General features: G+C 40.8%; 1 protein-coding gene across 13 annotated transcripts in view; it reads right to left on the bottom strand.

Annotated features, from left to right (window-relative positions):
• Positions 1 to 14,912, bottom strand: part of NUMB (NUMB endocytic adaptor protein) — a 174,007-nt gene that overhangs the window by 71,035 nt on the left and 88,060 nt on the right. The gene's annotated exons all lie outside the window — the stretch shown is intronic.

Raw genomic sequence — 14,912 nt, 5'->3', positions numbered from 1 at the left:
TTACAGATTGTTAAGAAATACCGTCTCTGGGCTTCCCTGGTGGCGCGGTGGTTAAGAATCTGCCTGCCAATGCAGGGGACACGGGTTCGAGCCCTGGTCCGGGAAGATCCCACATGCCACAGAGCAGCTAAGCCTGTGAGCCACAACTACTGAGCCTGCGCTCTAGAGCCCGCGAGCCACAGCTACTGAGCCCATGCACCACAACTACTGAAGCCTGCATGCCTAGAGCCCAAGCTCCGCAACAAGAGAAGCCACCACAAGAAGCCCATCGACATAATTAGAGAAAGCCTGCGTGCAGCAACAAAGACCCAACACAGCCAAAAATAAATAATTTTTAAAAAGACACTATATACCATTTTACATCTGTCAGTTTTGCAAATATTAAAGAATCAGACAATAAAATATGGAGCAGTGGGCACTCTTATACTCTTACAGGAGCATAAACTAGTGCAACCATTTTGATAGGTAATTTGGCATTGTCTAGGAAAGTTGAAGACTCACATACCCTTACAACTCAGCAGTTCCTTCTCTAGGTGTATATCCTAGAGAAACTCTTAAACATGTGCACAAGAAGGTGTGCAAGATGTCTGTGTAGCATTGTTTATTATTTGTAACAGTAAAATAAACATTAGAATCTAATTATCCATCAACACAAGCAATAGAGAATATTCACACTATTACAATACCATGCAGAAATAAAAATAAGACCTCAATTTAAACACTCTTAAAAATAAAAAAATTAATTAAGAGAAAAAGAAGTAAAAATAAATCATCTACAGCTATAACTATCAACATGGATGAATCTCACAATCATGTTGAGGGAGGAGGGAAGCAAACTGTTTATATTATGATTCCTTCATACAAATACTAACAACTCAGAGAATACTGCCTGCGTACCAGGCACTGTACACTGTGCACTTTGCATATAATGACTCATTTTATTCTCACAATAGCCCTATCAGGTAGATTCTATTTTTAATCTCTATTTCATGAATGAGGAAACAAGCACTGAAAAGTTAAGTAATTAGCCCAAATCACATGGTTAGTTAAGTGGCAGATTTGCCTGGCTCCAGAATTTGTGCTCTTAGTCCCCTCACATTACCTCTCAAAATTATGCAAAACTAAACATGATAACATTTAGGGATATGTGTATAGAAATAGAAAGAAAAATAAGAGAATGATAAACATAATTAAGGGCACTGTTACTTCTGAGGGAAAAGAAAGGGGGACATAATCAGGAAAGGTTCACATGGGGACTTCAAAAGTTTTAGTAGTAAAAAAAAAAAAAAAGTTTTAGTAGTGCTTAAGCTGAGTAGAAGATACACAAGTTTTCATTTCATTATGCTCTATAACCTACATATGGTATATATATTCTTTTGTATACATCAACTATTTTATAATTTTAATTAGGTGGAAAGCAAGTCACCTAAAATCCTTCTGAGGATAGAGATGGGGAGTGTAGAAATATAAATACATACACACCTATAATTATGAGATATCTAACAAGGGGTAAGAAAAACAAGTCACGGGACTTCCCTGGTGGCGCACTGGTTAAGAATCCGCCTGCCAATGGAGGGGACACAGGTTCAAGCCCTGGTCCGGGAAGATCCCATATGCCGCAGAGCAACTAAGCCTATGCACCACAGCTACTGAGCCTGTGCTCTAGAGCCTGCGAGCCACAACTACTGAGCCCATGCGCCACAACTACTGAAGCCTGCATGCCTAGAGCCCATGCTCTGTAACAAGAGAAGCCACTACAATGAGAAGCCCACGCACTGCAACGAAGAGTAGCCCCCGCTCACCACGACTAGAGAAAGCCTGTGTGGAGCAACAAAGACCCAACGCACAGGAAGGAAAGAAAGAAAAGAAAGAAAGGAAAGGAAAGGAAAGGAAGAAAAAGAAAGAAAGAAAGAAAGAAAAACAAGTCACATTTAGTTATAATATTTAAGTCTCACTTTTACTAAAAAGAATAAAGTTACTGAAATTCAGTTTGTCCAGCCCAGTCGAAAATGAACCAGATGGAAATTCCCTGGCGGTCCAGTGGTTAGGACTCCATGCTTTCACAGCTGAGGGCTCAGGTTCCATCCCTGATCGGGCAACTAAGATCCTGCAAGCCACGTGGTGCGGCCAAATAAAATAAAATAAAATGAGCCAGAATAAAAAGAAAAAAATAATTTAAAAAAGAAGTTTTTTTAAAAAGAGAAAATAAAATGAACCAGAGGCTTCTGCAGGGCCAATAGAGAGCTACAACTCTTAGAAAAAGGGGGACTTTTCTCTCTAGAGTTTTTTTTCCTTCTAAATTATACTTGTTTGCTTTTCTTTGTTCTATTGACACAATTACACCTCTAACTTTAGGCCCCTCTTGTATATAAATTATAAGGAAGATTGGACAAGACAATGCTTTAGAAAATTCACTATGAGAAAAAAAAACAACGCGAAACAGCACATACTTGATATACACAGATATAGACAAGACACATACAGGAAACTTGACCTTGACACTTAAGATAGTTTCCCTTTAAGAAAGAAAAAGAAAAATCAAAGTTAGGGAAAATCGTAAAATTACTCTAATTGTTAAAACAGTATTAGTTGGTTTCAAATGTAAAAATATATAAACTAAAATATAAAACCATGGGTATCATTCTGAATAGCTGGGAAAAAAATAAACTCACAAATTTCCTTAGATTAGCTAAATTTATCTTTTCAGGACACTCTAATCTCACAGGGTTAAGTTCCAAAGATAGCACTAAAAGCAAAACATCACATAAATTCAAAATAACATTGGGAATACTTTTTTTTTTTGGCTGCCTTGGGTCTTTGTTGCTGTGCGTGGGCTTTCTCTAGTTGCGAGAGCGGGGGCTACTCTTTGTTGCAGTGCGCGGACTTCTCATTGTGGTGGCTTCTTTGTTGTGGAGCACAGGCTCTAGGCGCATGGGCTTCAGTAGTTGCAGCACACGGGCTCAGTAGTTGTGGCTCTTGGGCTCTAGAGCGCAGGCTCAGTAGTTGTGGCGCACAGGCTTAGTTGCTCCACAGCATGTGGGATCTTCCCAGACCAGGGCTCGAACCCGTGTTCCCTGTTGGCAGGTGGATTCTTAACCACTGTGCCACCAGGGAAGTCCCAACACTGGGAATACTTTAAATCATCCACAGAGTACCACAGTACACTCTCTTGCAATAAGTGCAACACACCCGAGGATTATTTGTAATATGGAACAGTTTGCTGTTTTCAACTGAACACAGTTGAAGTAGCTTACTAATGTTTAGGAATTATGCTAAGAGAAAAATATCTACCTAGCACTAGAACCACAGAGCATGCTCACAATATGGGAGGCACAAGAACACTGTACAGCAGAAACTCATTGAGAACAATAGAGAATCTAAATTTAATTATATTGTTTTTAACTCTCACTTTTATTTTACTGTTCTCTGAACAAACACGGTTGAATGTGAATATATACAATTCCACTATTTTTTTTTTTTTTTTTTTTTTTTTGTGGTACGCGGACCTCTCACTGTTGTGGACTCTCCCGTTGCAGAGCACAGGCTCCAGATGCGCAGGCTCAGCGGCCATGGCTCACGGGCCCAGCCGCTCCGCGGCATGTGGGATCTACCCAGACCGGGACACAAACCCGTGTCCCCTGCATCGGCAGGCGGACTCTCAACCACTGCGCCACCAGGGAAGCCCTCCACTATATTCTTCATCACACTTCTACTCCAGAATTCTATAAGTTACAAGAAAAAAATTGCACTGACTGTCCATCTGCCAATAATAGTGATAATAATAATTTGTTCAGTCACTAAAAATGTAAGCTAAAAATGGCATATATGAAATCACCGTTTAAAGTATAATATTATACCATAAAGCATTTTGTTTCTGAATTTTCTTTCTTTGATTTCTACTTTTTCTTGTGATGTGAAACTTGCTTTCAAGATTTAGAGTGAAGGAAAGAAATCCTTTTATTTGATCAAGTTAAGTAAGTGAAAAAATGTAAGGAATCCTAGACTCTTACCATGGCCTAAGGACTTAGAGGTAGGTCATCTAGTCAATCACCTACTCAATCAGTGAATCCTAAGAGTTCTGGATTTCATTAAATATTGGTCTAACTGGCATAGTCTGCCTAACAGGAAACAATTTATAATTTATTAAGTTGTATCACTAGCTCAGTGTTCCACTTAGGCACTAAGCCAAATGAAAAGTAACAAAGTACAGATTCATCACGAACTGTGAAATAAATATGTCCAGTACTTAACCTATAGGACTAATAAAGTTCATTTTAAAAGTTCACACTCAGGGGGCCTTCCCTGGTGGCGCAGTGGTTGAGAGTCTGCCTGCCGATGCAGGGGACACGGGCTCGTGCCCCAGTCCGGGAGGATCCCACATGCCGCAGAGCGGCTGGGCCCGTGAGCCATGGACGCTGAGCCTGCGCGTCCGGAGCGTGTTCTCTGCAACGGGAGAGGCCACAACAGTGAAAGGCCCGTGTACCGCAAAAAAAACAAAAACAACAACAACAACAACAACAAATTGAGTCTGGGCTGCCCTAAAGATTGGTATTTGAGAAGAGATTACTGTCACAGTATGAATGTTGAAGCTCTCTAGGCACATTCTACTCCTCAGCCCTGATTACCATTCAGACCACGTGTTCTCGACCAGGGCATCTGCATAGGCTCTTCAGATTTAGCAATGCCCTAAAATTATGCACAAACCTGAATGCACATGTATCTGTGCACTTTCTGGGGCCAGATTCTTCAACTTTCTTTGGTATCTCAAAGGATTCTGTAACTACCAAAAATTTAAGAACCACTGATTTAAACAGTATTCCATGATCCTTATCTATTATCTGACTTTAATTTCAGATTTCTGCTTTACGAATTTTCATATTGTCCACAAAATTCTCCCTTTTGTTTTGATACACGGCTTCTTTACTTACTCCTTAAAAACAGTGGAAAACTAGAGCTTCATAAAATGAGGAAAGACCCTGTCTACTTAAAACTTCAGTCAGGGGCTTCCCTGGTGGTCCAGTGGATAAGACTCCGCACTCCCAATACAGAGGGCCCGGGTTCAATCTCTGGTCAGGGAACTAGATCCTGCATGAATGCCACAACTAAGAGTTCGCATGCCACAGCGAAGATACCGCATGCTGCCACTAAGACCTGGAGCAGCCAAAATAGATAAATTAAAAGATAAAAATAAAATTGCAGTCAAAGTTGGTTTCAAAAGCTGAACCTATATATATTTAAGAAACATTTAAAAAAGAAAGCTATCTCTTCTGAGAGTTTTTCTTTCAGTTACACAACCAATTTTATCTTTTAGTTGATCACTTGCCTTTCAACTGAGAAAACAATTGGTGAACTGAATTTGCAGTTCAGCTATTCTTACCCTTATCTTTTAAGGCATGTTGAGACTTAACAGATAAAAATACATATGACCATCACCCCTAATCCCACAAAACACATATACAGAGACTGACTTCCTAAGATGCTGTTCCTTCAAGGATTAAACCTTTACTTATAGAACAAAATTGTTTTGCTCTGATATAGCAAGGACTGATTTAGCAAGGAACATCTTGATGAAAAAGGGCAGAACTGCTGAGAATGCTAGCCTACTTTTCAACTGACTTTCCTCCTCTAAGCATCTGTCAAGTGTGGGATAAGAAAAAGGTGCTGCAATCTGGAGAGGCAGACTAGAATAAAAATATATTTGGTTCCAAGAATTTTTTAAAAAGACAGAAATGCCACAGGAAAAATGATAGACATAAGAAGGTTGAAAAGAACTCTGCTCTCCTTTACTGACAAATAACTTCGCAAATTATCTACACATATCATCTCTTCAATTCTTTAACCCTCTCCAATCTGACTCCTTCCTTTCCCTCACAACCCTCTCCCTTCATCCAAGACATCAACAAAAGACTTGTAAATATATCTTAAATCCGTCCACTGCTCTTCACCTCTACCATCAGAACCATAGTCCAAGATTACTTCATATCCTACCTGAACCACCATCAGCTAGTATTCATTTCTATTTCCTCTGCTGTCCCCTTCTGATCAACTATGTACAAAGTAGCCAGCGTAATCTTTAAAAATGGATCATGGCACTGAGTAATAGTTCCATGGCTTCCCAATGCATCTTCAAATTAAATCCAAACTCTCAGCATTCAGAGAGTCAGTATGGCACAATTACTCACAATGCTCAAGTGCTTGGAACAGTGGCCAGCACTTCACTAATGCACAGCAGATGTTAGCGTATTAAGGTATAGCCCCTGCCTGCTCTCCTACCTCAAGGTGGCACTTTCCTCAACTAACTAGTATTCTTTCAGTTAACTGCAAGCTCTTTCCCACTTTGGGCCTACTGTTTCCCACTGTCTAAAATGCTTTTGTCTTTGGGACCTCCCTGGTGGTCCAGGGGTTAAGACTCTGTGCTCCCAACCCAGGGGGCCCGGGTTCGATCCCTGGGGTAAGGGCACTAGATCCCGCATGCCATCAACGAAGACCCAGCACAGACAAATAAATAAATAAATATTTAAAAAACAACCAAAAAAAACCAAAAGAACTTATGTCTTCCACTCATACTTCAAGTCTCAACCTAAATGTCACTTCATTGATGAGGCCTTCTTTTCCTCTCTTTCTAAATACAATCCCCTATAATTCTTTTTTTTTTTAACATCTTTATTGGAGTATAATTGCTTTACAATGGTGTGTTAGTATCTGCTTTATAACAAAGTGAATCACTTATACATATACATACGTCCCCATATCTCTTCTCTCTTGCGTCTCTCTCCCTCTCACCCTCCCGACTCCACCCCTCTAGGTGGTCACAAAGCACCAATGTGATCTCCCTGTGTTATGTGGCTGCTTGCCACTAGCTATCGATTTTACATTTGGTAGTGTATATATGTCCATGCCACTCTCCCACTTTGTCCCAGCTTACCCTTCTCCCTCCCTGTATTCTCAAGTCCATTCTCTAGTAGGTCTGCGTCTTTATTCCTGTCTTGCCCCAAGGTTCTTCATAACCATTTTCTGTTTTTTTAGAATCCATATATGTGTGTTAGCATACGGTATTTGTTTTTCTCTTTCTGACTGACTTCACTCTGTATGACAGACTCTAGGTCCATTCACCTCCCTACAAACGACTCAATCTCATTTCTTCTTATGGCTGAGTAATATTCCATTGTATATATGTGCCACATCTTCTTTATCCGTTCATCTGTTGATGGACACTGAGGTTGCTTCCATGTCCTGTCTATTGTAAATAGAGCTGCAGTGAACATTATGGTACATGACTCTTCTGGTTTTTTTTTTTTGCGGTACGCGGGCCTCTCACTGTTGTGGCCTCTCCTGTCGTGGAGAACAGGCTCCGGACGTGCAGGCTCAACGGCCATGGCTCACAGGCCTAGCCGCTCCGCAGCATGTGGGATCCTCCCGGACAGGGGCACGAACCCGTGTCCCCTGCATCGGCCGGCAGACTCTCAACCACTGCACCACCAGGGAAGCCCGCATTGTAGTTTTGATTTGCATTTCTCTAATGATGAATGATGCTGAGCATTCTTTCGTGTGTTTGTTGGCAATCCGTATATCTTCTTTAAGAAATGTCTATTTAGGTCTTCTGCCCATTTTTGGATTGGGCTGTTTGTTTTTTTGATATTGAGCTGCATGAGCTGCTTGTAAATTTTGGAAATTAATCCTTTGTCAGTTGCTTCATTTGCAAATATTTTCTCCCATTCTGAGGGTTGTCTTTTCGTCTTGTTTATGGTTTCCTTTGCTGTGCAAAAGCTTTTAAGTGTCATTAGGTCCCATTTGTTTACTTTTGTTTTTATTTCCATTTCTCTAGGAGGTGGGTCAGAAAGGATCTTGCTGTGATTTATGCCATAGAGTGTTCTGCCTATGTTTTCCTCTAAGAGTTTGATAGTGTCTGGCCTTATATTTAGGTCTTTAATCCATTTTGAGTTTATTTTTGTGCATGGTGTTAGGGAGTGTTCTAATCTCATTCCTTTATATGTAGCTGTCCAGTTTTCCCAGCACCACTTATTGGAGAGGCTGTCTTTTCTCCACTGTATATTCTTGCCTCCTTTATCAAAGATAAGGTGATCATATGTGTGTGGGTTTATCTCTGGGCTTTCTATCCTGTTCCATTGATCTAGATTTCTGTTTTTGTGCCAGTACCATACTGTCTTGATTACTGTAGCTTTGTAGTATAGTCTGAAGTCAGGCAGCCTGATTCCTCCAGCTCTGTTTTTCTTTCTCAAGATTGCTTTGGCTATTTGGGGTCTTTTGTGTTTCCATACAAATTGTGAAATTTTTTGTTCTAGTTCTGTGAAAAATGCCATTGGTAGTTTGATAGGGATTGCATTGAATCTGTAGATTGCTTTCGGTAGTATAGTCATTTTCACAATGTTCATTCTTCCAATCCAAGAACATGGTATATCTCTCCATCTATTTGTATCATCTTTAATTTCTTTTATCAGTGTCTTATAATTTTCTGCATACAGGTCTTTTGTCTCCTTAATAGGTTTATTCTTAGGTATTTTATATTTTTTGTTGCAATGGTAAATGGGAGTGTTTTCTTAATTTCTGTTTCAGATTTTTCATCATTAGTGTATAGGAATGCAAAAGGTTTCTGTGCATTAGTTTTGTAACCTGCTACTTTACCAAATTCATTGATTAGCTCATCTTTAGGATTTTTTATGTATAGTATCATGTCATCTGCAAACAGTGACAGCTTTACTTCTTCTCTTCCAATTTGGATTCCTTTTATTTCTTTTTCTTCTCTGATTGCTGTGGCTAAAACTTCCAAAACTATGTTGAATAACAGTGGTGAGGATGGGCAACCTTGTCTTGTTCCTGATCTTAGTGGAAATGGTTTCAGCTTTTCACCATTGAGGACAATGCTGGCTGTGGGTTTGTCATATATGGCCTTTATTATGTTGAGGTAAGTTCCCTATATGCCTACTTTCTGGAGAGTGTTTATCATAAATGGGTGTTGAATTTTGTCGAAAGCTTTCTCTGCATCTATTGAGATGATCATATGGTTTTTCTCCTTCAATTTGTTAATATGGTGTATCACATTGATTGATTTGCATATATTGAAGAATCCTTGCATTCCTGGGATAAACCCCACTTGCTCATGGTGTATGATCCTTTTAATGTGCTGTTGGATTCTGTTTGCTAGTATTTTGTTGAGTAATTTTGCATCTATGTTCATCAGTGATATTGGCCTGTAGCTTTCTTTCTTTGTGACATCTTTGTCTGGTTTTGGTATCAGGGTGATGGTGGCCTCGTAGAATGAGTTTGGGGGTGTTCCTCCCTCTGCTATATTTTGGAAGAGTTTGAGAAGGATAGGTGTTAGCTCTTCTCTAAATGTTTGATAGAATTTGCCCGTGAAGACATCTGGTCCTGGGCTTTTGTTTGTTGAAAGATTTTTTTTGTTTGTTTGCGGTACGTGGGCCTCTCACTGTTGTGGCTTCTCCCGTTGAGGAGCACAGGCTCCGGACGCGCAGGCTCAGTGGCCACAGCTCACGGGCCTAGCTGCTCCGCAACATGTGGAATCTTCCCGGACCGGGGCACGAACCCGTGTCTCCTGCATTGGCAGGCGGACTCTCAACCACTGCGCCACCAGGGAAGCCCTGTTGAAAGATTTTTAATCACAGTCCTAATTTCAGTGCTTGTGATTGGTCTGTTTATATTTGCTACTTCTTCCTGGTTCAGTCTCGTAAGGTGGTGCATTTCTAAGAATTATTCCATTTCTTCCAGGTTGTCCATTTTATTGGCATAGATTTGTTTGTAGTAGTCTCTTAGGATACTTTGTATTTCTGTGGTGTACGTTGTAACTTCTTCATTTCTTATTTTATTGATTTGAGTCCTTTCTCTCTTTTTCATAATGAGTCTGGCTAATGGTTTATCAATTTTGTTTATCTTCTCAAAGAACCAGCCTTTAGTTTTATTGATCTTTGCTATAGTTTCCTTCATTTCTTTTTCATTTATTTCTGATCTGATCTTTATGACTTCTTTCCGTCTGATAACTCTGGGGTTTTTTTGTTCTTCTTTCTCTAATTGCTTTAGGTGTAAGGTTAGGTTGTTTATTTGAGATGTTTCTTGTTTCTTAAGGTAGGATTGTATTGCTATAAACATCCCTCTTAGAACTGCTTTTGCTGTATCCCATAGGCTCTGGGTCATCATGTTTTCATTGTCATTTGTTTCTAGGTATTTTTTGATCTCCTCTTTGATTTCTTCAGTGATCTCTTGGTTATTAAGTAGTGTATTGTTTAGCCTCCATGTGTTTGTATTTTTTACAGATTTTTTCCTGTAATTGATATCTAGTCTCATAGCATTGTGGTCAGAAAAGATACTTGATACAATTTCAATTTTCTTAAATTTACCAAGGTTTGGTTTGTGACCCAAGATATGATCTATTCTGGAGAATGTTCCATGAGCACTTGAGAAGAATGTGTATTCTGTTGTTTTTAGATGGAATGTCCTGTAAATATCAATTAAGTCCATCTTGTTTAATGTGTCATTTAAAGCTTGTGTTTCCTTATTTATTTTCATTTTGGAGGATCTGTCCATTGGTGAAAGTGGGGTGTTAAGTCCCCTACTATGATTGTGTTACTGTCGATTTCCCCTTTTATGGCTGTTAGTATTTGCCTTATGTATTGAGGTGCTCCCATCTTGGGTGCATAAATATTTACAACTGTTATATCTTCTTCTTGGATTGATCCCTTGATCATTATGTAGTGTCCTTCTTTGTCTCTTGTAACAGTCTTTGTTTTAAAGTCTATTTTGTCTGATATGAGAATTGCTACTCCAGCTTTCTTTTCATTTCCATTTGCATGGAATATCTTTTTTCATCCCCTCACTTTCATTCTGTATGTGTCCCTAGGTCTGAGGTGGGTCTCTCGTAGACAGCTTAAATACAGGTCTTGCTTTTGTATCCATTCAGCCAGTCTATGTCCTTTGGTTGGAGCATTTAATCCATTTACATTTAAGGTAATTATCAATATGTATGTTTCTATTACCATTTTCTTAATTGTTTTGGGTTTGTTATTGTAGGTCTTTTCCTTTTCTTGTGTTTCCTGCCTAGAGAAGTTCCTTTAGCATTTGTTGTAAAGCTTGTTTGGTGGTGCTGAATTCTCTTAGCTTTTGCTTGTCTGTAAAGGTTTTAATTTCTCTGTCAAATCTGAATGAGATCCTTGCTGGATACAGTAATCTTGGTTGTAGGTTTTTCCCCTTCATCACTTTCAATTACTCCCTTCTAGCTTGCAAAGTTTCTGCTGAAAGATCAGCTGTTAACCTTATGGGGATTCCCTTGTGTGTTATTTGTTGTTTTTCCCTTGCTGCTTTTAATATGTTTTCCTTGTATTTAATTTTTGATAGTTTGATTAATATGGGTCTTAGCATGTTTCTCCTTGGATTTATCCTGTATGGGACTCTCTGTGCTTCCTGGACTTGATTAACTATTTCCTTTCCCATATTAAGGAAGTTTCTGACTATAATCTCTTCAAATATTTTCTCAGTCCCTTTCTTTTTCTCTTCTTCTTCTGGGACCCCTATAATTCGAATGCTGGTGCGTTTAATGTTGTCCCAGAGGTCTCTGAGACTGTCCTCAGTTCTTTTCATCCTTTTTTCTTATTCTGCTCTGCAGTAGTTATTTCCACTATTTTATCTTCCAGGTCACTTATCCGTTCTTCTGCCTCAGTTATTCTGCTATTGATCCCTTCTAGAGAATTTTTAATTTCATTTATTGTGTTGTTCATGATTGTTTGTTTGCTCTTTAGTTCTTATAGGTCCTTCTTAAACGTTTCTTGTATTTTCTCCATTCTATTTTCAAGATTTTGGATCATCTTTACTAACATTATTCTGAATTCTTTTTTTTTTTTTTTTTTGCGGTACGTGGGCCTCTCGCTGCTGTGGCCTCTCCCACTGCGGAGCACAGGCTCCGGGCGCATGGGCTCAGCAGCCATGGCTCGCTCCGTGGCATGTGAGATCTTCCCGGACCGGGGAACGAACCCGTGTACCCTGCATCGGCAGGCGGACTCCCAACCACTGCGCCACCAGGGAAGCCCTATTCTGAATTCTTTTTCAGGTAGACTGCCTATTTCCTCTTCATTTGTTAGGTCTGGTGGGGTTTTGCCTTGTTCCTTCATCTGCTGTGTGTTTCTCTGTCTTCTCATTTTGCTTAACTTACTGTGTTTGGGGTCTCCTTTTTGCAGGCTGCAGATTCATAGTTCCCATTGTTTTTGGTGTCTGCCCCCAGTGGCTAAGGTTGGTTCAGCGAGTTGTGTAGGCTTCTTGGTGGAGGGGACTAGTGCCTGTGTTCTGGTGGATGAGGCTGGATCTTGTATTTCTGGTGGGCAGGTCCACGTCTGGTGGTGTGTTTTGGGGTGTCTGTGGCCTTATTATGATTTTAGGCAGCCTCTCTACTAATGGATGGGGCTGTGTTCCTGTCTTGCTAGTTGTTTGGCATAGGGTGTCCAGCACTGTAGCTTGCTGGCCGTTGAGTGAAGCTGGGTGCTGGTGTTGAGATGGAGATCTCTGGGAGATTTTCGCCGTTTGATATTATGTGGAGCTGGGAGGTCTCTTGTGGACCAGTGCTGCTCCTGAGGCTGCTGGGAGAAATTTCCCTTTCTCTTCTTTGTTCACACAGCTCCTGGGGTTCAGCTTTGGATTTGGACCTCCCTCTGTGTGTAGGTCACCTGAGCCCATCTGTTCTTCGCTCAGACAGGACGAGGTTAAAGAAGCAGCTGATTAGGGAGCTCTGGCTCACTCAGGCCAGGGGGAGGGAGGGGTACGGAGTGCAGGGTTAGCCTACAGTGGCAGAGCCCAGCGTGACGTCGCACAAGCCTGAGGTGTGCCGTGTGTTCTCCTGGGGAAGTTGTCCCTGTATCATGGGACCCTGGCAGTGGTGGGCTGCACAGGCTTCCGGGAGGGGAGGTGTGGATAGTGACCTGTGCTTGCACACAGGCTTCTCGGTGGCTGCAGCAGCAGCCTTAGCGTCTCATGCCTGTCTCTGGGGTCCACGCTGATAGCCGCGGCTCACACCCATCTCTGGAGCTCCTTTAAGCAGCGCTCTTAATTCCCTCTCCTCGTGCACTAGGAAACAAAGAGGCAAGAAAAAGTCTCTTGCCTCTTCGGCAGCTCCAGACTTTTTCCCGGACTCCCTCCTGGCTAGCTGTGGCACACTAGCCCCTTCAGGCTGTGTTCACACAGCTAACCCCAGTCCTCTCCCTGGGATCCCACGGAAGCCCGAGCCTCAGCTCCCAGCCCCCGCCCACCCCAGTGGATGAGCAGACAAGCCTCTTGGGCTGGTGAGTGTTGGTGGACACCGATCCTCTGCGCAGGAATCTCTCCACTTCGTCCTCCGCACCCCTGTTGCTGTGATCTCCTCTGTGCCTCTGAAGCTTTCCCCCTCCACCACCCGCAGTCTCCGCCCGCAAAGGGGTTTCCTAGTATGTGGAAACCTTTCCTCCTTCACAGCTCCCTCCCACTGGTGCAGGTCCCGTCTCTATTCTTTTGTCTCTGTTTTTTCTTTTTTCTTTTGCCCTACCCAGGTACATGGGGAGTTTCTTGCCTTTTGGGAGGTCTGAGGTCTTCTGCCAGGGTTCAGTAGGTGTTCTGTAGGAGTTGTTCCACATATAGATGTATTTCTGATGTATTTGTGGGGAGGAAGGTGATCTCCACATCTTACTCTTCTCCCATCTTGAAGCTCCTTCCTCCCCTGTAATTCTTTACTGTTACTACTCTTTTCATTTCCTTCACAGTGCTTTATATTCTTTAATTACTGGGTTTCTTTTGTTTGTTTTGTTTTTTGGGGCCATGCCACACGGCATGTGGGATATCTTAGTTCCCCAACCAGGGACTAAACCTGTGCCCCCTGCAGTTGAAGTGCAGAGTCCTAACCACTGGACGACCAGGGAATTCCCTTTACTTACTTTTTTTGTTTCATTGGTTAAACTCTTTCTTGAACATCATCAGATGACTAAACATCCATCTAATAAATTCTCTAACTTGCTTAATGTAGGAAACACTGGATTATGTTGTTTATATTCAAAATAATCTTAACTAATGTAGGTATTAATCTCCTCTCACCAAGAAGCTAAAAAACTGGTCACTAATATAAATGTGTCACAGTCTGTGCTATGATTCATTATACCTACACACTTCCATTAATTGTTAATTAAATACAACCCTGTGTCCAACAAAGTACTGTGCTAAGTGCTGGAAGAAGAGGAGTCAAGATGAGAAAATAAGGATTATTTCCTCCATTAAGATCTTGAATGATATAAGCATAGGATGGGAGAGACCAAAAAATAGGGCATTTCAAGTAGAAGATGGGGTAGGATAAAGAGTCATAGCATGTATGTAAAAATGTATATTTCATCAAAGCTAAGATACCGTCAGTTGCAAGATATATCATTATTTTATGTTCCAAAAGAGAAAAAAATGCTGCCAAAATTAATTAATTAATAAATTGTTCATTAATTGTGAAATATCATCAATAGTAAGATGCATCTCAATATGAGAGATACATCCCAGTTCAGATATGTTCAAGTGTAAAGAAAAAGGAAGAGGAGAAGGGAGAAGAAAAGGAAAAGAACGGGGAGGAGGAGGAGAAAGAAAAAGAAAATGACTATTCTATGGTTAACACAAAATCAATCTTTTTGAGACTTCCTCAAAACATCTCAATGATACGGAATATTAGTTATTTACTAAAGTTTGCTATCAGGAAGGGGACAAAAAGCCACTGAAAGGAATGGTCACAGAGCAACTCTTCCTTTCTTAGTGTTTCCATTTGCCTTGTATATCTTCACCTATCCCTTTTATTTTTCTATATCACCTTGTGTCTCTTGTATACAGCATAGTTGAGTCCTGCTTTGTAATACAAATTGAAAATCCTGTTTCTTTTTAAAGGTGAGTTAAATATA

Source organism: Delphinus delphis, chromosome 2 (assembly GCF_949987515.2).
Source record: "Delphinus delphis chromosome 2, mDelDel1.2, whole genome shotgun sequence".
In the NCBI taxonomy this organism is placed as follows: domain Eukaryota; kingdom Metazoa; phylum Chordata; class Mammalia; order Artiodactyla; family Delphinidae; genus Delphinus; species Delphinus delphis.
Note: the sequence above shows the minus strand (reverse complement) of the source record. Positions and strands in the feature narration are given on the sequence as shown.